This window comes from Phacochoerus africanus, chromosome 16, assembly GCF_016906955.1.
Source record: "Phacochoerus africanus isolate WHEZ1 chromosome 16, ROS_Pafr_v1, whole genome shotgun sequence".
Taxonomy (NCBI): Eukaryota; Metazoa; Chordata; class Mammalia; order Artiodactyla; family Suidae; genus Phacochoerus; species Phacochoerus africanus.
In genome coordinates, this window is record NC_062559.1 from 36,609,825 (window position 1) to 36,634,834 (window position 25,010).

Genomic DNA, 25,010 nt, shown 5'->3' on the forward strand with positions numbered 1-25,010 from the left:
AGAAAGAAAAAAAGAAAAAATTCCATTTCAACCAACAACTGCATTTGGCATTTGAGCTGTCATTTCTGCAATCACTTGAGGAGTTAAATGGTGTTCCTGACTTGATAACTTCTGGTTACCCATAAGGGAAGTGAAAGTTGAGGTCGCATCCCCATGAGGTTGAAATTCAGAGGCTTCGTGTTGGAACAGAGTGAGAGCCTGCTACCCAGCAGCCCACCTCAACACACTATTTTATCACCTGCTTTCTTCAAAATAAGAAGCAGTGTATGAGTTCTTTTCATTCCCAGAAGGAGCTTTGTTCAGATCTGTAGGTCTGTAGGTATTAAAATGTGCCGTGAATTCTGACCCTAGTGTGTGTCCCTTACTCCTTATTGGAAATCCTGCTTCAGAGAAATACCTTGTTGCCCAAGGACCATTCTTTGTTCTCAGGAAATGTTAAATCTTTGCGAGTTTGTTCCTGGAATGCCCCCAATGCCGGAGGCTGCAGTGGTCTTTCTCACCACCCTCATCACAGAATCTGGCCTATCTCATCCACCCAACACCCAAAGACAGAAAAGCAAACTGTCAGGCAACCAGTAAGAGAGGAGGGCTTCCAATAGATGAAACTTGGTCGTCAGCCATGCTGGTAACTTCCTCGCCTCTAAGCTCCCATTATAGCCTGATGAAGAATTAAAACAATAAAGTAAGGATAGGATGTCACTAAAGAAGGCTGTTTTTCACATTTTCGTTTCATGTGATTCACGGTAAGTGTATTTCACTAAGAGTATCACAAATAGGCTTTCTTTCTATCAGCACCACTATGACTATTTGTTGAGCTTGACTATCAACTTGTACAGCTTTGGCTCCATGATCTTTTTTCCTTCATAACTACTAGGATTTTATTTCCTTTTGTTTTCTCAGTGTTTCTGTTTTTTATTTTATTATAAAAAGAGGCAACTAAATTAAAGAAACTAAAGAAAAAATTAGATGAACAAGTTTTTTTGTACTCTTTTGAATATTTTAGTAAATTTTATTCTAGTATCTTTCTGTGTATCTGTGTTAGTGAGATAGATATAATCACATTGTACCTCAATTTACAAGGCCTATTTTTCGGTAGTAACATTTTGTAATACCTAGCTTTGAAGCTTCTGTGCTTTTAAATGACTACATAATATCCCATCAAGGTCTCACTGTAATGTAACCAAATTTTCAGCAATGGGATGTTTTTTACTTGCTGATATTATAAGTAACTCTATGATAAACATCTTTGTGAATTAACCATTTTATATATTTTGGATTATATTCAGAAACTGATATCCAAGAAAAAAGTGGTTGCATAACATGAAAATATTTATGGACCTTGATTTATATGTAAAATTGCTTTACATTGACAAATACAAAATATTCACTTAAAGTAAAAGGTTTGTTCCTGCTCTCTAATTTAAGCTGTTTCTATTAAGAAGGTTTTTAAGAATACTTTATCTAAATTAGGCAAATCATCCAGCAATCTTTATTTATGTTCTTATGGGCAGAATTCTGAAATGGGCAAAATAAGGAGTTTGGGGTAAAATACTTGCCTCAAGTAATGCATTGCCCCTTGAAACCATACTCTCAGCCCTCACTCAGCAAGCTAAGCCAAAAATGAGAGAAAACTAGTGAAGTTCTATAGGTATTCTTCTATTCAAATCCTGATTTTTCTTCATATCTAAATAAAGCTCTGGAGAAATAATTGAACTCTGTCTTGGATCTCAATGTAATCTGCCAACAAGTCAAGATGCCACAGCCAATAGAACACCTGAGGAGAAATGGGAATGGGAAATGACTTTAGAGAATGTTAACTTTCTTGATTAAGGGAAAGAGGCTTTTCACTTGAGAACTAACCAAGGCACCATACCTCCAAAGTGAATGTGAAATATTTTACTCACAGCAGTAAGACTTCCACAAGTCAAAGCTATTGAGAAATTAGCCAGGCGCCCCCTCCTCCAATCTTCAGTCCCAGGTGCCTCTGGGTTTATGCTTTCTCATCAGCAATGGGCAAAATGTCTCTTCTAGCACAACTTGTCGACAGTTATAGCTGTGATGTCCTCAGTTCTTTCTCAGTTCCTGGTAATATGACATATACTGCTTATAATTCTCCCAAGAAGTTTAGAATCTGGGCAATATCCTTAATATCTGATGGAAAAATTGAGGCTCAGCAACTTTCTCAGTTCCACTCAGCTAACAAGCGGCAGCACTGAAACTCAAATGGTGAGTGCCAGTTCACAGGGCAGCAGTACTGAAATCTTCCTCCTGTGGAAAAAAAAAAAAAGTGGCCATTCCATACTGCTCCATCTCTAATCTCCTCTGAGGTGAGGAGTCACCTAGGTAATTGGTCCTTCTTTCTCCACTGCACTTGTCTATACCTCTACGACCAGCTTATTTAAAGGCAGTTAATGTGAATGCTATAGAAAGTTATTAAAATAGGCTCACTCTAACACCAATAAATATTTGAGAAGTAGTTTGTCAGGTTGCAATATAATAGAAAAACAAAAATTCATTAAAGTTTAATTTCCCAAAATTTGATTTGTCCTGGCTATAGAGTCCTGAACCCTTTTCTTAATTCCTTCTTACTTCTTGAACTTTAAGTCCACAAAGTGGAAATCATGCTGAGAGACTGTTACAGTGGGCCCTGACCAGCTGCTCAACCCCAGATGGACTTAGCCCAGGAAAGCTGTGTCTGGCTATTAATGGGCATGAGGGACTGCTATCTCTAAGTGTCCAATGCCCTGTGCCCAGGGATCCCAGATGAGCAGCTGGAACACAGTCTTCTCCTAGGAGTGCCAGGCTGGGGTCACACCATGCCTTTCCTCTGATTGCTTTTCACCTGGTTCCTGGTTTTGCCTTCCAGTCCCCTCTGGGTCTTGAGTTTCCCTGAATTCCCCAAAGATCTTCTCATTCTGATGCTTCTGTCTTGTACTTCATGGCCTTACATTAATTTAGATGTGTCTCTATGATCATTCACCCTTGCAGGACCAGCCAGCCCCGCAAATTTTGATTCCAACCTGGCTCTAAAGTTTTTTAGGGCCTCCTCCCTCTGTTGCACATTCTGACCCCTGTTTCTAGGGACTGTTCCTGCTTCCCTTCACATCGTTGCCTTACTTCTAATAGTATCTCTGGAAGAATTCAAGCTTTGCCTTATGCTCCTATTCCCTTACCTATTTCCTTAAAAGCTTATCCCCATCCCACCCCAGAGAGCCTAAGGTAATTCCTTGCAGAAATTGTAGAGTAGAGGAGGTGCCACTTATTTCCTCAGTTTCCTGTCTAATTCACAGCTCCCTCCAGCAACTCTTTATTTTTGATTTTGCTAACCAGCTGCCTCTGAACTACATATTCTAACCACAGCCAAGGTGAATTCTAAGATGAGACAAAAATGCCTCAGGACTCTCAGATATGTGTGTCAAAGTTTAAGTTTCAATATTTTTGAAGAGAGGAACTAGGTTTCTAGGAGCATTTTGGTCCTTTCGACAGGAAAAAGAGGACCAGTATTTCCATGATTAAACACAGGCTGAGGTCCACGTACGAAGTTAAAATGAATAGAAGGAGTTACTAACCATTTATGCTGGATGAAGGAAGAGGTACCAGTTATTCAAACATGAGTTGGAAAACTTCTTGGCAGATTGTTGTACAGAAAATTTATCATTGATTCTGATGGTCAGATAAGATGAACAATCCTGAGGTTCTATAATTTAACAAAGACCTGGCTTTTGCAGTCCTGCCTTACTCCATCTTTTAGCTCACCCAGACTTCTGCCCTAGGCTCAGACCACAGAACTACCTTGTGATGGTCTAGTGACCAAACACAAAGACATTTATTTCTGGGCTTCTGGTTCACCCTTCAGACTCCTAAAACTGCCGTATACCAATATCAGTAGCTTCTCTGGATTCTGGCCACAAAATTATCCTCAGCCCTGAAGGGCATTAAGATAGAACACTCAAAAAGGACTTGGACCTTCAAGTTCCAAGACTGGCCAAGAAGGAAAGGCATATGGCCTTGCTCCCTTTTGATAATATCCAACATGGAAAATTGAGGTTGTTTGCCTGGAGAACCTTCCACATGTCTTGCTGGGCATCTTATTAGAGTTGGGCCCAAAAAATGCTCACAACACCCTTGGTCCTATAGGAATTCATTTCCAGTCCATAAGGGAAAACAAAGAGTTTGAGCTGAAAACCTAGCTGAAAGTTCAACAACATTATGTCCTCTTTTATGACAAATGAGATAGAAGTAAATAAAGTTGAAACTTCATTCAAAAATAGAACTTAAGAAGAGAATTATGTAAACTGAAAGGAAAACACGCTTTGCAGTGCAGGGATACCTAAGCAAGAGAACAAACTCTGTAAAGAATACAGAAGTTACCACTTTCAGCCAACAAAAAATGATACTTTTTGATCACACGCTAACTTTTTTGACCATCCTTATTGAAAAAAACAGATCCCAAATAAAACAGTGAAATAGGGTAATTTTTGCACTTTAGGGTGCTACATTTTCTATGAAAGCCCTGGATATTACTTCTAACCTCTGTCCATCCTATTCCCTAACAAAGCTTATTTTTTTCCTGTGTCCCAATTTTTCTCAGCAACATATTACACATGACTGAAAAAAAAAAGTTTTGAACTAGTCCTATATGCTCTAAGTCATTTTTCACTTCCTTCAAGAATTTTCCATTATTCCTCTCCAAAGGAATTCCAAAGAAGAGGAATCTTTCCCAGTAGTTAGTTGTACCACTTTTATTTCACATCATTTCAAAGTTTTATTATAATTATTAATTTAGTTCCTCCCTCTCTGTAATAAAATATAGACAACCAGTGCAGGAACTACGTCTAATTCTTTTCATCCCCCCACCGCCCCCCAGTTCTTAGTAAGACTGCTGTCTACATGGCTCATTGAAAGAATGAATAATCTGTGGACAGTTGTGTTTGCCTGTCTCCTCAGACTCTGTTTATACCTTCCTCAAAGCCCATCATTTCCATTTCAGTATCTCTGTTATTCTGGAGAAATTGACTCCATGTCTCAACTTCAATGATGGAATTCTAAACTTGGCCTATGGTACACTGAGCAGTACATTTTACCCCCCATCTTCTGCCTAATCATATTTATTGATCTAAGATGGACATATGACCTCAGATAGTCCAATAAGAAAGAATTTCAGGACTCTTTCTGGGAATGCTGAGCAAAGGCAGATTCTCTTGTTTTACAAAGTGGAGTGAGTATGTTTGAGACTTAGAAGTGCTGCAGTCATTTCACTGCCATAGCAGAAGACATATATTAGGCTCATGATGCTGATTAAGTGGTAGCTTGGGAATAGACATTTAGGTATCTGGTATATGAAATATGTTCTAGGGAGTTCCCCTTGTGGTTCAGTGGGTTAAGGACCTGACTAGTATCCATGAGGAGGATGCGGGTTAGATCCCTGGCCTCACTCATTAGGTTAAGGTTCCAGCGTTGCTGTGAGCTGTGGTGTAGGTCGCAGACGTGGCTTGGATCTGGTGTTGCTGTGGCCATGGCGTAGGCTGGCAGCTGCAGCTCCGATTTGACCCCTAGCCTGGGAACCTCCATATGCCGCGGGTGCGGCCATAAAAAGCAAAAGAAAAAAAGAAAAGGAAAGAAAAGAATATCCTAATAGGGAAAAAAACAGGAAACAAAACCTCTTTTCAAAATTTTAATCATTAAAATCTGATAATTTAAAAAGTTAAATTAGAGTTTTATCAAGTTTGCATTCATAAAAATGCTATTTCCTCATCTGTAATGTGGGACCAATAATGAGATTATTCTGTAAAGTACTCAGCATGGGGCTGGATACTCAGCAGCCACTCCTTAAATCTCAATAGTTTCTCCATCTTTCTTTCCACATCTAAAGGTCTTTTTTTAAAAAACAGAAACAAAAATAAAAATACCCTGAAATATATCAGCAACCCCAAATTCTTATAATAGCATGTTCTGAAGAATTCAAAATAAAGATAGATAATACTCAGGAATGAAACTTCATCTTCCAGTTTTCACAAGGGTACAACTAACCCAAACTAAGACTCAATGATTTTTTTTTTTTTTTGAGACTCCTAGTGCTTGAGACACATGTTCATGGGAAGCCATTGCAAAGAACATAATAGTTTACATCCTGTTTCCACACACCATACTAACAAACCATGGTGTAACAGGGCTTGCTCCATAAATGGCAGGTTAAAACATAAAGAAAAATAAACTCTTGATTTCTTGGGCTAGACCTTTACAATAAACAGTAGTCATCGGAAAATAAGGGTAATGTAAAGGAAAAAAAACTTCAATTTTGTTTCATTCAAGCTTATTTGGATGAATTCAAATTTGCTTCTTTTTTGATTGTTCTTTAACTTGAATTGCCTAAGAAGCTGTGTAACTAACAATTAGTTACCAAGAGTTCCAAGTTATTTAAAAAATTCTGTTATAATGTAACACTCTAGAATCTAGGAAACTATAAGCCTGCACAGTAATTATCTTCTACCAGCTTACCTTTTATTTTGTTGCAATGTGAGAACAGCCAGTCTGTTACTATTACTGAAAACTTTTAGGGCCTTATAGGAAAATACAGCCCTTTGAAGTCAAGCTACATTGCTAGTTCCACTAGCAAAACTGTAGACCATCACTCTTTTAATCACCATGATATAGTGTAGCAATTTAAATGATATAGAAGAAACATAGCCTGAGCCTAGGTCCTAGCTCTGCTGCTTATTGGCTGCGTACATCTCTTCACTTGAAAATATTACTCCCTCAGGTTTATAGAAGATAATAATAATACATGCCCTGCCAAATCTACAGGCTCTCAAGAGAGTAAAAAAGAACACCACCAGCATTTGCCACCAAATTACCTGGCATAAAACCTATGGTTCACTGTATCTCAGAGAAAATCTAGAAACCCAGGTCCAGGAGGGACAAGGAAGATGAAACAAAAGACGTGCAGAAAATAGTAGAAAAGCTATTGACCTTGTAGCCAAAAAGGACCGTGTTTGAATTCTAATATTAGTGATAGGGATGGAGTAGACACAGGTAGTTGTAGAAGTCCTGATAAAGGACCATATTTAAAGAGGGAAACTTAGGGGACATTGGGAGATCTTTGTAAGTAAATAAATTGCTCAAAAAAGCCATCAGAACAAGGCAGGTTTGCTTCATTAGTGGAGCCTTGAGCATTGCCTCAGGTCATTGGCCGGGGGATGGGATGAGGCCTGCATTCATATTCCAACCAAGGGCAAGAGTTTGAGGACCACCCTTCTGCAGATTTGAATACACACCTTAGCCGATACTAAGGAGGAGCTACTACTCCCAGAAAGGCAGAGGCAGGCTTTTCCAACCCTACTCCCTTTGGATGATAAAAACTGTAGCCCACAGGGTCCTGGGGCAGAGCTTCCGTGCCTGCCCACTTGCCTCTCTCACAAATGTCCTATCTTAATAAATCTATTTCTTGCCTATCACTTTGTCTCTCGCTGAATTCCTTCTGCGCAGAGACATGAAGAACCTGGACCTCAGTTAGTCCAGACACAGGGTGGGTGATTCTAATTTAAAACCTTGGGTTCAAGTCCCAATTTGGGTTTAGGCTGGGTTCTAGTCCCAGCATGTGGGTTCAAGTCCCAATCTGTGTTCTGGCTAGGTTCAAGCCTTTAATGCTGTCAGTTTCACTAGTATCAATTTGATTTTAAGGAATTTATTTAATCTTCTTGGGTTCAGTTCTCTTATTTATATAATGGAGATTATACTAACAATATTGTTATGTGAGACAACAAAAAGATATATAGGGTCTGGTATAGAGGCTTGCATTAAGAACTCCTTAATAAATAGTAGCCAAAATTATACAAAATAGTCAAATAGAGAAATAAGGTTTCAATCACATAAATATATAATGAATGGGTATTCTGCACAGTGAATTGGAGATTCTTTAGCAACAATGCAGCATATATTGAAGATGACATATATTTAAAGTGATGAAACAATTCCAGATATAGAGTCTGGGAAACTTTCATTAAGTGATAAGGCTCAATGCAAACAAATGTAACCATGTGGAAGACAGAAAAAGAGCTACAAGAATCTAGGCAGCAAAAAAGGAGAAATCTAAACAAGACCTAACAGATATGCCTAGGACCCACTAGCTATTTTTTTTTAAGTTTATCCATAAAAAAGTGTTATACCTCAGCATCAGAATCTAATAGTATTTTATCTGAATTTTCTTATATGTAATATTATTCGACTTGATTGGTATCATACTGTCTATATTTGTGACAGGGCATTATTTGCCCAATTCTTCACCCTTCCCTATCTGCAAACCCTCTGACATGTGACTTTGCAGACCCTCCTACTGAAGAGGCAGAATGTATTTCCAGCCCCCTTGACTTTGTGTTTGGCCAAATAACTTGCTTTGGTCAGAAGACTAAGATAGAATGACAGTGTGACAGTGTGAGAGTTTTGTGCTTAGACCTTCACTTTCTTCACATTCCCTGAACCTCTGCCATTACCCTGACAAGACCATGCTGGGTTAGTCCTGGTTCCCGAGGAAAAGGAAAGACAAAGAGTGGAGCTAAACCAACCAGTAGAGCCCAGCCTCAATCAGCAGACACAGGAAGTAGAAGCAAGACCACCCAAGATTTGCAGAGCCAACCAGCTCAGCCTGGACCAAACTGGCTGACCCTCACTCAGTCAGTACACTTGAAGATAGACACTTGCTCTTTAAGCTATCTAGTCTTGGGATAACTTACTACATAGCATTTTGGCTGGCAGGAACCAACTGAATACAATGTCCTTAATAGGTGTTTTTTTATGTTGTTGTTGTTGTTTTTAAATCAAGTCCCTCATGCATTGCCACCAGAAGGGCAATCACTCTGCCATCTTTCAGGTATCAGGTTTATCTTTTTTTTTTTTTTAATAGGCTTTGATGAATAACTTGATATGCTATCCAGGGACCAGGGAAAGATTGTGTGAGGAATGAATGGCAGTCTGGTTTCTGTAGTCCAAACAAAAGCCATATTATGTAGGCAGATCGATCACCATATTACCCTTTTTGTCTTTGGGTTTTTTTTTTTTTCTGCACTTTTTAGTACCAGTCTCACTCAGCCTCCATGCATACACATGTGAATACTCTGAGTCCCTTAACCACCAGTGTGAATCCTTGGGCTCTTCTCCCTTCCTGGAATATACACACCAAAGGAAGCAATGGACAAAAAGAAAAGAATGAACTTTTGCCATTTGCAACAACTTGAATGAACCTGCAGGATATTATGTTTAGTGAAATAAGTGAAACAAAGACAGTTACTATGTGTTATCACTTATATGTGGAATCTAAAACTAAAGTGAACTAGTGCATGAAGCAAAAAGAAACATACTCACAGACAAAGAGAACAAACTGGTGGTTACCGGTGGAGAGAGGGAAGGAGGGCTTATAGGGACAGGGTATTAAAAGGTGCAAACTACTGGAGTTCCCGTTGTGGCTCAATGGTTAACAAATCCGAGTAGGAACCATGAGGTTGTGGGTTCGATCCTTGGCCTCACTCAATGGATTAAAGATCTGGCGTTGCTGTGAGCTGTGGTGTAGGTTGCAGACATGGCTCGGATCTCACGCTGCTGTGGCTCTGGTGTAGGCTGGTGGCTAGCTTCAATTCGACACCTAGCCTGGGAACCTCCATATGCCACGGGAGCAGCCCAAGAAATGGCAAAAAGACAAAAAAAAAAGGTACTAACTACTATGTATAACATAAATGAACTACAAGGATATATTGCACAACACAGGGAATGTAGCCAATATTTTATATAACATTAAATAACTAAAAATGTTGAATCTCTATGTTGTAACCTGAAACTAATATAATATTGTTGTACACCTGAAACTAATATAATATAATCAACTGTACCTCAATAAATATAAATACTTAATGATTTAAAGATGACAAATGAACTGTTTTTAAAGCTAAAAAAAAAAAATACTTCCAGCAGAGGTAGATTTTTTTTTTTAAGGACCTGATTTTTAAAAGGAGGAATTAACTTAAAAGAGTTAATCTGTGGTGAAAATTTGGAGAACACCAAATAGATTGGGGCAGGCAGCCCAGTTTCCTTCATGAATCACACTAGGTGGGTAGTGATCCAGCCAACCTACAATTTACCTGCTCTGGACCCCATGATTTGATTTTTCCAGCATCTGTTCCCACGTGGTTCAAAACGTGTTCCTCTGTACTTCAACAAGGCTGTAGCCAAGAAGATGCTCACACTGGTTGCTTCTCAGGGAACAGCTGGATACCACTCCTGGTTACTCAGTACATTGGCGGCATTGATATCACCAGGTCCCCAGCCAGACTGACTGAGTCAGAATCTCTGGGGTGAAGCTCAACATTGTTTTAGCAGTTTCTAATGATGTTTTTTGGAACTACTGATTTAGGTACTTTGAGCAAGTCACCTCTCTGTCTTTGGTGTACCTGTCTACAAAATGAAGAGGTCAGCTTGGAATATCTCAGTAGCCCCTCGAAGCTCTCTCATTCTATTATTTTACTACACATAATTTCAGTCTCTCCCCCTGATTTTTTTTTTTCATTTTGATTCACAAGTGTTGCAGAGTATAAAGGAAAATCTTGAGAGCTAGATCATGTGGTGAGCCTTCCCCATTTTCACCCCAAAGAACCTAGAACACCATCAGTTACAGTAAACACATTGAATATTTGACTAAACAGGTAAGGAGTTCTGAAATTCAGGAGTTAAAAAAAAAAAATTCCTGTTAAATACATAAGTAAATAGAAATTAAAATTGTGTAAACAGAGCAAAAATACTTTCCTGTTACTTACTTCCTAGCTCTCTCCAGGAAAAAAAAAAAAAAAAAAGACCACATCAATAACAATAAGCATCCCTGGCACCCAGACTTTGCTTTCAATACAATTTCCCACTGCAAGGAACCAGAGCTGCCTGCTGCAGAAAAGAGAGGGAGAGGAGAGAATTCTAGATTTTAAAAGAGATAATAAACAAATCAACAGAAGCATATACAGGTCTTGTTTGGAACCAAACTGAAGAAACCAACTGAAAAAAAAAAAAAAGTCAGGAAAATTTGAACAGTAACTAGCTGTTTGATGTTATTGAGAACTATTTGGAAAAAGAAAAAAAGAATTATTTGGGGGTAAGATAATAGTATTATAGTCACGGCTTTTTTTTTTTTTTTTACAGAGTTCTTTTATCTTTTAAAGATGCATATCAAAATATTTGTGGATAAGGTATTACTTCTGAGATTTTCTTAAAAATGACCCAGTTGTTGGGGTTGGGAGAGGTGGAATGAATCAGACTAGAGCAGCTGTGAACTGCGTTGCTATAGCTGAGCATAGCTGGGTAATGGATACATGGGGTTCACTGTCACGTGCTGGGATGTGTATTTCAAATTTTCCATAATGACATTTTTAATTAGTAATTTAAAAAGAAAAGAATAAGGAGACAAAACATTTTCTAAAAAAATATAAACAATGGTGAAAGATAGATATACTTCCATTTGCTGTTATGAAGAATGAATATGATAAAATTCAATGCCTCCAAAGGAAACATTGCCAGTGGGACACCCCCCAGATCACCAGGTACTCTGTTTCTCTTCTAAGAAGCCATCCTTCTGCAAAGAGGGCTTTGTGAACAGAGAACCCATGCTGTGAAACAAACACTGAGAGAAAACTTCATTCAGGCGTGCTGGGGACACAACAGGCATTCAATGACTGTTCACTCAATTAAAAAAAAAAAAATCACTCCTGGTGGAAGGAAGAGGGGCCAGCTCACAAACAGACACACCTTAGTCCCTGCTACTCTGCTGCCCGCTCTTGGACTCAATACCCAAGCCTCCTGCACATTTAAGTACTTACTGTGCCCATTGTCTCAACTTTACCCTTTGCAGGAAACGTCTAGTTCACTTAATTTTGTATATGGACTTAGGTCGTAGCCATTAAAAAAGCTTCTATCAAATACAAAAAAAAAAAAAAAAAGACTATCCTTTACAGGTATTTCTTTTATCCATGCCTTTAGTGAGTTGTATTGACACGGTAAAGTGATTTTGCCATCAAAGGTTTTCAAATAAGAAAAGATCAAAACGATGATCTTTTTCATCTAGTGAAGTGAAACACTTTGACAGTCTTCAATGATGGAAAAGATAAGGTGACACTGCTCATTAGAGTTGAAATTGGAATCGTATTTCTAGAAATCAATTTGGCAGTATGGCAATGTCATGAATAGCAATCATGCTCTCTGAGGCAGGAATCTCTCTTTTAGGAATTACTAAGAGCAATACCCAATAGTGTGCACAAGATGTACACACTAGATGTAAGGAGATTCGTTAACAATAAGTTAATTATGCTGTACCCATATGACCCACTGTGCCACTAAAATAATGCTTATAAAGAAATATAAAATAAATAGGTAATTCCTGTAATAAAGAAAAGTGTTTATACATTATGTTCTTGACTGTATTATCTGAATATATGTATTTATTGAAAGTAAATTTATCGTATATTTAAAACTAGGCGCTTTGGACAGTTGGACATGAATGATTTAGATTTCTTTTTGCATACTTCTCCAGTGTTTTCCAAATCCTCTTCAGAAATAAGAATACACTTTCATTATTATAAAAATATTTTTAAACTATTAATTTTTCTAATATTTCCTTCATCATGCACAGTTGCCCTGTATTTCTTAATTGCCTGATGATAATGACTTTGATGACAGACAGAAACAACAGCCTTGGATATACTCAGAATAGGGGCTATGGCTTGTGTAACTATATGTAGTTTTCCTTGGCTGAGTGAAGAATATAATTTAATAACACCTTGATCTCAAGGTCACTTGGAAGATAAATGAGACACAATGTATACAAGAATCTTTATAAGCCTTTAAGTTCACAGTTTTCTTTGTATGTAATATGTTGAGAAGAGGTGGGTGAGATCCCATACCTGGACATGCATCATAATCAATAAAATGTTATAAAAATAGTAGCCATTGGATTTCCCATCGTGGTGCAGTGGTTAACGAATCTGACTAGGAACCATGAGGTTGCAGGTTCGATCCCTGGCCTTTCTCAGTGGGTTAAGGTTCTGGCATTGCTGTGAGCTGTGGTGTAGGTCGCAGACGCAGCTTGGATCCTGAGTTGCTCTGGCTCTGGCGTAAGCCAGGGCTATAGCTCCTATAAGACCCCTGGCCTGGGAACCTCCATATACCACAGGAGTGGCCCTAGAAAGGGCAAAAAGACAAAAAAAAAAATAGCCATTATTACTGCTTATTTGAATTTGTACTTTAAGCAAGGCCTTTGGGTGGTGACATCTTATTTCTGCTCAAACCCTCTTGCTAATGAGGCCAATGGTTATATAAGGAAAGGACTGTTTACCTGGGGACAGTCCCTGCCCATGCCTCCCTGTTCCCCCTTGTCAGTTTCCTGAAGTAATCTGCCTTTTCCCAAGCAGAACGCCTACCTTTCGTGCAAGTACAGCGTTCCTCTCAGACATGTCATTATTACTCATTTTCCCAGGTCTTACAAGAGTAGTTTTAGCTTTCACTACTCCCTGCAAATGACACCTCCTTTTGTCACCACCCTGTTAGAACTTCCATTAAACCATGGAGGAAGAAATGTGATTTTTAGCACAAAAATAAATTCAGGAAGAACAACAACTTCCTACATAACTGGAACACAGACTGCTTTTGACCAGGTTTTTTTGCCAAGTAATTTGTCAGGAGAAAACTTTTGAAAAATGCTGACAAAATTGAAGACTAGATTCAGAACTCAATTCAATGACTAAATTAGTTCTTCATCTAGGTTGGGCCATTTTTCCTCATCGTGCTTCAATATGGCCACTTATAAAATGATATCCTTAAATATGCTGGGCTACTGTGATGGTTTAAATGAATTAACTTCTAGATCCAAAGCATCTTAGAGGTCACATACTATCTAAGAGGTCATACACACTCCAGTGTTCTTTTCAATTTAGAACATGTCTTTCATATCCAGACAAACACTCTTAGCTTCATAGAATTCACACTTTTATTTTATAATACAGTCTATGGTGTTGTTAAGACAAAAATAATTGATGGGAATTTCTTTATTATATTGTACAGGAAGTCTGTCTTCCTCTAACAATCCCACCATTGTCATACTTCTGTTCTTGGCATTTTGCAATGTAAATGTTTTTCTGTTTAGAAGATATTTGTTTATCAACTGAATATTCCTATCTTATCTCTTTCCTCTCAACTTCTGTACCTTGCCATCTTTTCTTATTCAGGTACGCTTTGGCACTTGACTTCTGCATTTATTATTTATTAGCTGGACCATCTTGGGAAACTTAATCAATATTCCCATACTTCAATTTCTTTGTCTTTCATTAGATGATAATAATGTTATCTATTTCATAAAATTGTTGCACTAAATGTTTTACTTACATGCAGATAGTTGACTTAAAACACATCATAGGACTTGGTATAGAGGTTACACTGCATAAATGTGCATCATTTATGATGATTTGTGATAAGACAGGATAGCTTCCAGTATCTTCCTCATATGACCAGATTATGGACATTCTAGTTGGCCGATGTTCTTCTCAAATTATAATAGCAAAACCGGAGGCATAAATATGTTATAATCAGGAAAACTCAGAACACAGTGGGATGCTCATTACTTGATCTGAATATTAGCTGTTTGAAATTGGGCAAGATATTCAGTCTCTCTAAGCCTACAGATTTCTTGAGTATAAAACAGGAATAATAGGATTATCTGCTTTGTAATGCTGTTGTGAACATTTTGGTAAAAGTGCTATACTAAGGTACTAAATATGATTCTGACTGCTACATTTAGGACCATCTTGGCAAGCAGTAGATGTTCAATATTATGACAGGAGAAGGTCTGGCAGGTTCAGAGTGCAAGGTATCTGCCTCTAGGGCGATATATTCCCCCTGGGTGCAGTGTCTGAGGTTACCCCATCCCACACAGATCTGACCACATCTCTGCCCAGCTCCACTACCAGACACTTTAACGGGAAGGAGGTAAAGGGAAGAAGAAGAGAAGAAGGTTGGGGAAACATAAGAGAGAAAGAGGAAGAGGCTACAGCCGTGACAGAGAAGTAGGGACACACTAGGTGGGAAGTCACTCTCAGAAAGAGACAAAACAAGAACCACCAACAAGGGATGGGGCCTCTCTTATTTTCTTTCATCCATGCCTAGTCTCTTTGCAAGAGTCTGTGGTCAATAAGATTTGCATTCAAAGTAAAGAAAAAAGAAAGAAAAGACTCTTAAAAAATTCATACTGTGACTTGCTTATAAAGAGGCAATGGAATAAAAAACAAAGAACATGAGCTTTGGTATAAGGTGCATTTTCCCTTTTTACAGTGAGATTTTCATGGTGCCCATCATTAGACCTCTCCTTTTGAATACCAGATTCAGCTTAGTCTCTGCAAAGTACAGCTTTTGACTCATGTGACTAAGATTCTCCTTACAGAGTTTTTTGCCATTCATTTGTGAATTCTTTAGCACTGCCAGGAAAGTTAAAGGCACTATAGGGGAATAAAAGGTATTTCTACTTCTTGGTATTTACAGAAACTTGGGGGATTGGGAAAAGTTCTCTCCACTGGAAGAGTTTTAACCTCAGGCCTTCTTAGACCTTTTAAAAACATTTTGATCTTCAGAGTTACTGATAGACCTGAGTCCCTCTGAGCTCTGAATTTTGGAGGTTTACCTATCCTGGACCAGTGACTCTCAAGGTATTGACAGATTTGCACAATTTTACCCCTTCTCTGCATCCCCAAAACTCCCTGGCCAGAGGATTTGGTATTAGATACCTCCAGTGATAAGTACCCCCTGGCAATCTGAAGGTGAAACTGAAGAGAGACCATGAGTTTTCCTCTGTCAACAGCATTGAGGCCTGAGGGCTTGGGAGGGAGCAGAGAAGCCCTTCTAATGGAGTGTCTCTGTCTTCCTCTAAATCATCCTCCCTGGATCATACATAGCTATAGTCTTCAGTGGTGGTTTTCTGATTCCCAGGACAGAAGTCAGAAGCTGCCCCTAATCTTTATTTCTGCAGCCTTTCCAATGACATCACAATCTCTGATCCTCTACATTAAATTCCTCCCTGTTTGGAACATCTGGCGTTTTGTCTTTGTTTTTGTTTTTCCTTGTAATACTCTCGTTGATATACCAATGCCAGCTGCATGGTAGAATCACCTGGGAAGCTTTTGTGTGTGTGTGTGAGTGTGTGTTTTGTCTTTTGTCTTTAGGCCCACACCCGTGGCATATGGAGGTTCCCAGGCTGGGGATTGAATTGGAGCTGTAGCCACCGGCCTATGCCAGAGCCACAGCAATGCAGGATCTGAACCGTGTCTGTGACCTACACCACAGCTCACAGTAATGCTGGATCCTTAACTCACTGAGCGAGGTCAGGGATCAAACCCGCATCCTCATGGATGCTAGTCAGGTTCGCTAACTCCTGAGCCACGAAGGGAACTCCACCTGGGAAGCTTTTGAAAAGCACTGAGGCATGGCTCCCATGTCTACAAAGGTGCCTGGGTATCCATATTTTTCACATACTTGTCAAATATTTCCAATGAGCATCCAAGGATGAAAACCACTGTCTCAATTTCAAATTGAATTCCCAGCCTCAGGCTTTGGTTTATTTTATGTCAAACCTTCATCTTATTGTCATTTCAAATCACGTTTATCAAGTTAGAGAACTTTCTCTATCCCTCCCCTCAATGTTTTCCCAACACATTGAGGAAAGGCCAGTACAAGCAGTTTTCAAAATGCCCCAGGGTATCCAGCCGATGGTACTCAACTCACACAAATTCCAATGCAAATGTAAATATGTAAAGAAATGAAAGAATATATTAAAAGTAAATGAATTTAAAAATTGATCAGGCAGTTTGAAAAATAACCAAATTTTACTTTTGAAAATGAAAAATATGCCAGTAGAACCAGAATCTCAAAGGACATATTCAACAAAGAATATAAAAATTGGTGAACTATGTAATAGATATGAAAAATTGCTCAACGCAGCTCAGAAAGAAAAATAATAAGAGCAAACATACTATACACCTTTCTTAGCACAAAAGAGCAGTGACATGGAGGTTAAATTTGTTCCAGAATACGTGATAGAGAAAGAAAATTCAAGTCAACTTTCTGAAACATAAAGGTTGAGAAGTTTCCAGAATTGATGAAGAACATTGATTGTCAGATTCAGTAAGGTCAAAAAATTTTAAGCAGTGTGAATAAAAAGAAATCCATACATAGACACAGCATAATGAAACTTCAGAATTCTAAGGAAAAAGAGATGCTGATGCTAAAAGCAGCCTATTAGAGAAGATGGATCAACTAAAAAGAAAAGCTTTTACAGAGAGAGGTGGGTTCTTAAAAGCATCCGTGGAGGTCAGAATACAGTAAGATATTATCTTAAACAGTGAGTGAAAATAACCATCAATCTACAAAGTGTACCCAGCAAAATTATCCCTCAAGAATAAAGGCAATAAAAAGATCTCTCATACAAACAAAAATTGAAAGAGAGTAGTACACATTTATTCTTATGAAAGGAACATACACAGGATATACTTAAGGAAGAAGGAAAGTTATACAAGAAAGAAAGTCCTAAGATACAAGGGGAAAATATTAGTCAAAGAAACTAAATATATGGGTAAATCCAACCAGATTTCATATAAAATGATATTAATAAGGATATCTAATTTATTGGATTACAATACAAGACAATACTGAAATACTGTGTAACAACATCATATAACCTAGAAAGGGGTTCTCTGTCAATGTGTTAGAAGGTTTGTGTATTGTTTGGAAAGAAAGAAAGACATCGTTTAACTTTGGGGTTCTTAACATAGAAGTTCATGATTCTTTTATCGTGCTAAAAGAATAAAACTAGAATGTGTATCTTCCAAACTAGTAAAAGGGAAGAATAAAGTGAAGAAAAAGCAAGTTAAATTAACCTAAAAGAAAAGAACACAAGGAGGGAAAGCAGGAAGGAAGGAAAGAAGGGAACTATATTGTCATCAAGCCTTAACTCATTTTTAATAAATGCTGTATGGAATAGGCACAGCCTATGGTGAGGGAAAAGGGAGCAGCACCTAATTCTTTCCAGCAAGATTGGATGGAAATTTGAAAGAAGCTGAAAGAAAAAAAGGGAAATAAATATTTGGCCAATGTTTTTTTGAGCAGCTGCCTACTAGCAGTGCCTGCCTAACCCAGGCAATTTATTTGCATTCTCTCCTTGCAATTCCTATGACACCTCTCTGCAATATGAATTATTACCTCCAGGTTAAGTAGGTTGCCTAAGGGCTCATATGCAGCTGAACAGGAAATTGAATCGAATTCTGTTAAACCAGTACATGCACTATGTGAAAGCTGAACCTTAAGGATTTGTGTGTAGAGTTGACGGATAAAATACAGAATATTCAGATTTGAAATCCAAATAAACAACAAATAATTACTTTTGTATAAATATCCCATGCACTATTTGGCACATACCAATACTAAAAAAAATTTATTTACTATTTATCTAAAATTCAGCTTTAACTGAGAGTCCTATATTTTTGTATTTTAAATTTGGCAACTCTAGGTAGGGGTGAAATAAAGTGGAAACAAAGTTGAGCTGAGATGATGGTGTTTATCAAAACTCTCCCCTTGGGTCATGAAGCAAGACTCCCCTCCATTCCTCTGGAGGCAACCCATTCAAACATAGAGAAAACTGTATAGGCTACCATTTTCTTAATTGTTATTTATTTATATTTATTATTACTATATGATAATATGTAACCATAATATTATGTCACAAAGTATTACATAAGAAACTGGAGAAGGAAATTGAGGAAAAATATTAATACATTCTCTTTTTGCTATATTCCATTTGGAACAGTTGGAGGACTTATTTTTAACTTGCTAAATCACAGTGAATTGTAAGATTTATTTTCCCTAAGTTTTCAACTGCAACTCTTAGGAACAATGTCTTGTCACAATGACACATTTTCACGCATTATTGGGGTCCACATGTGCCTTATAGTCTAAGCTGAGGGGACAAATCCTGGTTGGCTTGGAAGAATGAAGTACCCAGCCTGGGTTATACATAGATTTCCTGGGGCAGGTGGGTTTTAAATTAAGCTCTTTGGAAGGGGGAAGAACATAGGTTGGACTCTCCTATAAAAAAGAATATTGCCTTAGTGTTCCCGTCATGGCTCAGAGGAAATGAATCTGACTCGCATCTATGAGGACACAAGTTCCATCCCTGGCCTCGCTCAGTGGGTGAAGGATCTGGCGTTGCCAAGAGCTGTGGTGTGGGTTGCAGACATGGCTCAGATTCTGCATTGCTGTGGCTGTGGTGAAGGCAGGTGGCTACAGCTCTGATTCGACCCCTAGCCTGGGAGCCTCCATATGCTGAGGGTGAGGCCCGAAAAAGCAAAAAAAAAAAAAAAAAAGCGAATAAAGAGAATGATTTATGTGTACTTATTATTCAAAATGTAAAATACATTTTTAAAAATCAAAATTGATTTGAGATTTCTGGCTACTTAAAATCTAGAGCTTGGGTTTCCAAACCACAGCCCAAGGGCCAAATCCCACCTGCCAACTAATTTTACAAGTAAAGTTTTATTAGAATACAGTCACACGCACCTGTTCGCATATATCTATGACTGCTTTCCCATTACAGTGGCAGTTAGGTCGTCATGATAGGGACTGTATAAACTGAAAATATTTACGATCTATTTTTTTACCACACCACCAACAAATGTTGCCTCTCCTGATCTGCAAGAGTATTCAAGTTACCTTAAGCCTTGATTTCATCATTTGCAATATAAAGGAAAAATAGTCTCCATGTTTTGTAAAGCACTAAGCATTCTTGATAAAAAACTCTGAATTTTTTTCTAATAAGCCTTGATGGTATTAAGAGACCTGGTCTAGAACACTAGTTACCCTTCCAGTCGTTTGATTAATAATTTGTAATTCTTATTTTTCCTTTTATGTAATCTGATAAAGATTATCTAACCATTTTTTTTCTGTTAAGTATCTTTGCCAATAGAAAAATCTTACAGGGAGTTCCCATTGTGGTGCAGCGGAAACGAATCCAACTAGGAACCATGAGGTTGTGGGTTCAATTCCCTGGCCTTACTCAGTGGGTTAAGGATCTGGCATTGCCATGAGCTGTGGTGTAGTTCGCAGATGCAGCTTGGATCCTGCGTTCCTGTGGCTCTGGTGTAGGCCGGCGGTGGTAGTTCTGACTCATCCCCTAGCCGGGGGACTTCCATATGCTGTAGGTGTGGCCCTAAAAAGCAAAACAAAACAAAACACTTAGAATTGGTCTGTTTCAGATCTTTTCCCATAAAGAAAATTCAAGATTAAACTTTCAAGTTCTTATAATTAAATTTTCTGAAAAAATTGAGTAAAATAAGGTTAATATACTTACCTCCTCCTTATTAGCCTCAAAGCATTTGACAAATACACATTCTCATAATGACTTAACGATGTTTGCATTTTTTCACATGGATAAATTGTGTCTTTCCAACCATATTATTTTCTTCTAGAAAGTAGCAGTAATAAACATCTTTAAATATTTCTGTGTGTCTTTCTACCTATAATATTATAAAGAGTGAAGTAGGTATAAAAATCCATATTTACTATTAATTTTTTTCTGAAAACTCAACTAAAAGAAACTAAAGTTTTATGTCAAATTTTCTTCATGGGAAGAGATCTGAAATAGCCCAGTTCAACAATTTTGTTCTTGGAACAGATGTTTGTAAGATGGATTATATTTAATGGCTTATGGACAGAGAGAGAGTTGGGGAAAGGGGAAGAAAGTAGGGGGAGAACTGATAAATGTGACAATTTTTTTCTTAATTCTTGAATAATCTCATGTTTAAATCCCTAAAATTTTCCTAAATTAAGCCACTGCACAGAATACAGTCTGTGCTAGATATGGTCATGACTTTGCAAAGAGATTACAATTTAGGAAAAGACCTGTACTAAAATAATCTTACATAGTCTACGATGAAGTACATGAGTACCATTGTACCTGTTGTGAAATAATAAATAAATATATTGCTTTGCCCCCAATTCATGACACAGAACTCCTAAAACCCTTGTAATATGGTGACATTAACGGCGTGGATCATAATATTCCAAAGCCAATAATGTGCAATGTGCATTTGGGGAAAGATGAGATGTCCTAATAGTTGATACAGAGGAAATAGATTGGAGAATAGTGGAATATAATTTATGAAAGGTACACATTCAGGTGTTCTCAGCTTCGACCCCTATGTTTCTAAACCAGAGATAGTTGGACACCAGAATAGACAGGCAGTTTATTTTTTCATGTGATTCTAAGAATACAAGCAAGAATTTGTGTTTTTTCACAAAAGAACACTATTATGGTTCCATTTATGTGAATAACTTAGAATAGTCAAATTCAAAGATACATAAAATAAAATGGCAGTTCCGAGATGGGGGGAGTAGGAAGGAATGGGGAATTGTTGTTGAAGAGGTACAGAGTTTCAGTTTGGGATGATGAGGAAGATGTGGACATGGATAATGGTGATAGTTGCATGATATCGTGAATGTATTTAATGCCACTGAACTGTACACTTAAAAAGGGTTAACATGGTAAATAAAAATATTAAGAAGAAATAGGAAAAGAGTTTGTCTTTAGGGCAGACTCTCACTTTAGTCAAGAAAGCATAATTTTGACGAGCCTTTTAGCAGTACAAATGGAAGGTTGTGCCACTATGAGTGTCGAAGATGCTTCAGACCTAGAAGGACCACATTTCCATTCAATGAAGCCTTGCTCTTCAGAGGTGATTGTACATGAACTTATTTTTGACATCCTTTAACGGTAATTACTGTAGGGAGGAAGACACTGAATTTGTGGATGTAAAGATAAGGAGGAGAGAAGTCCTGTGCCCAGGATAATAAGTAGGCCCTAGCAGCATGGCCTCAAACCAGGGCTAATGAGAGAGGTTGCTGGGAACCTCCAGGCGTAAGTACAAATGCCTCCAGCAGGTCATCTCTAACTTGTTTGAGTTTTCATTTCTCTCTAGGACATTGTAATTTCTTAAGCTGTTATCAAGCCTCTGATATAGTTCATGATCCAGCAAGCTACAGCTCATGGGATGTTTTAGTCAAGTTTTTATCTGATCACAGCAATGCCTATTCATTTATGTATCACCTCTGGCTGTTTTCATATTCTAATCAGAGAGCTAGGGAGTTGCAACAGAGATTGACAGTATGGCCCACACAACCTAAAATATTGAATATCTGGTCCTTTAAGAAAAAGTTGGACCCAAAAACTTTGTCACAGATTCAAGGTAGTTGTGTTTGACAGGAAACTGGAGGGACCTTGTCCAAATGCACCAGAGGGGTACAGAGGTGATCTACAGGTAGATCTCAGGGCAGCAGTCAGCATGAGCATCATTGGTTGCCTTGGATTTGTAGAATGCGTAATCCAGGTCTCAGAAGAAGTCCTTGGGAGGGGACTGAACTTCCTGTCATCACTTAAAAGAGACCTTGGACCAAGCACAGAAACGAGTTATATAGTTGAGATTCCATGTAGGAATCTTTTGGCTTTTGGACTCAATCTGGGGCTAATCTCCATCCCTAAGGAGATCTGGGGATATGACCTCAGCATAACCTCTAAACAGTTGAATAAATGGAGCCACTTAAAGCACCAATACTATACAGGTGCACTGAATAATTACATCCCAAAGTAAAAAGTAAGTTGCTATTTCCCTCACAGATTCTTAAGTGGAGGGAAAGTGAAGGGAGGGGAGGAGGTAGGATGCACTTTTTGGAATAAGGATGTTTCAGGCATGGCACCAGATTATACAAAGCTGTGTAGGCTTTTCATGAACATTTCTTAAATTTTTTTAAGTCGTTAAGATTTTAATTTCCCTAAAGAAGTGAATGAACCATAAACCATCTATTGTAGGCCGAATTTCTCTTTCAGAAAGTGAAATTTTCCTAGAGAGAGAAGAGAGGTATGTTTATATCCCAAGTCATCCCCACCCCGCCCCACCCCCGGTGTAGCTGTGGGCACTCCCCTGTGCATGGTGCTCAGATTTTGGCATCATCCATTGACCAGGCTTTGGAGGTCAGACTGCATTTCCCTGTCAGGGAGCAGAGTGATATCCTGAATTCTATTAGATCTGACTTTTTTATTGCCCAGAAAAACCTTCCATTGATCATGTCATGCTCCAGCTGGTACAAACTCCTTCCTGGTCTCAGAGCAGGAAGCGCTCAGATGCTGAGCATGTTGTTACTCATTAACAAAACTTCACTCTCTAGTCCCCCCATCCCAGAGGATAGGTTACTAGGAAATCTTTAACATGTGAATTAAATTCAACAAAGTTCACTCTATTAAAAAAATTACTTAATCTCCAGGAACTGCAACCTTTAGCTGACCAAGTATTTTGAAATTCCAGTTAACATCCAAAGTTGAAAAGTAAGGCAATCTTTGGACTTAGCAACTACTGTTTTTAGAGCATTTGGGGTTCTAGTCTTCAGTATCTAATGCGCATAATCTCTATGATACTGTCTTTATCTTTTTAATTCATCATTCATTTATTTATTCATATAGTTATTCTAGGGATGTTGAGTACTCAGTATGTGACAAACACTGTTCCGAATACAAAGATGAAAAAAAGAATAGTTCCTTCAGGAAATCATATTTTTGGGAAAGACCCCCTGTTTAGATTATGTTTTATTATGATTGTCATGAATAATGCCATTGTCATCAAAAACAAGATGGTACAGTAAGAATGTTTTTGTGAATATTTTGACTCATAATAGATTTGAAGACACTTCACAAATTAATATTTTCAGAAATGTTTGACCATTACAGAATCTTTCTCAAGATTATTACCTTGAAGGATGTCAGTGACTTGTGCATATTTAAATCTTCTTTAAAGTATTTTTGACGTGTTATTTTAGTTATAATATGCTAACATCTCTTACAGTCCTAGCACAGTGGCTTAGACAGACATCCAGTAAGCATTTCCCTGAATTTTAGATTTGGAAAGCATTTTTAGAAGTCAGCTAGTCCTGTGGTCCTTAATCTTAATTGGGTTTTAGAGCACTTTGAAAATCGAATGAATACTGGGGAAGTTTTTTCCCATTAAAAAAGCACATGTTTACAAACACTCAGATTTGTGTATACAGTGTCAGGGGTTTGGTGGATTACCCTAAGTATCATCCATGAACTCCTCTGGGATTACATGATCTAGTCTAGAGCTTCCATTTTGTAGTTGTTACAAGTCATTGCCATGAACAGGGATTGGAAAGTTAGAGCCCTGAGGCTAAATCCAGCTCATTTCTCCTTTTTGTACAACCTAAGAAGGGCTTTTACATTTTCAAATGGTTACATTTTTAAACAGCTATGTAAGAATCTTATATTATCTTCAATTTTGCCTCTCAGGCTTGCAAAACAACTATTTACTATGTAGTCTTTATAGAAAAAAAAATGCCAATATTTGGCCCGCAGTGATTAGAAAATATCTTCCAAATTATTCAGCCAATTACCAGAAAATAGAGGACAAGAATTCACACCACCAGATTTCTCATCCATTGGTCTCTCATTACTCCTACCGATCAGTTAAAATATTGACTAATTGATTGATTTAAATCCAATAAAAAAGAAAACAAGGAGTTGTAAATCTGAAGTACTTAAGAAATAACTTCTTAGATAAATAATTGGGCATTTGTATAGGAAGTTGAAATCCAGAGAACGAAGTGACCTGTCCAAAATCATATTGAAAATTTGTTAAAGGGGCAAGACTAAGCTCTCAAGCTCAGGTTGTTTATCACCAGCTAATTTTTTTTGACTTTGCATTATTTTCCATTTCGCATGTTTGAAATGTAGCACTTCTTATGAAAAGGAAGTAATGGTATGGAAAGAACTCACTTAAAGGAAAATTATTTGAACAGATGTTGCTGTTAATTCCTAATTAAGTGATTTTTAAAGTTGTTTTCAGATTCCTCCTGTCACATAGTACCGTCAGTGTAGAATGCAAAGAATTATAATA

General features: G+C 37.9%; 1 protein-coding gene across 1 annotated transcript in view; it reads right to left on the reverse strand.

Moving 5' to 3' along the window:
• Nucleotides 1–25,010, reverse strand: part of GPR141 (G protein-coupled receptor 141) — a 49,423-nt gene that overhangs the window by 23,670 nt on the left and 743 nt on the right. Inside the window, exon 2 of the mRNA XM_047763002.1 lies at nt 1,905–2,268. The gene's annotated coding sequence lies outside the window, so the exon portion shown is untranslated. The remainder of the gene's footprint in view (nt 1–1,904; nt 2,269–25,010) is intronic.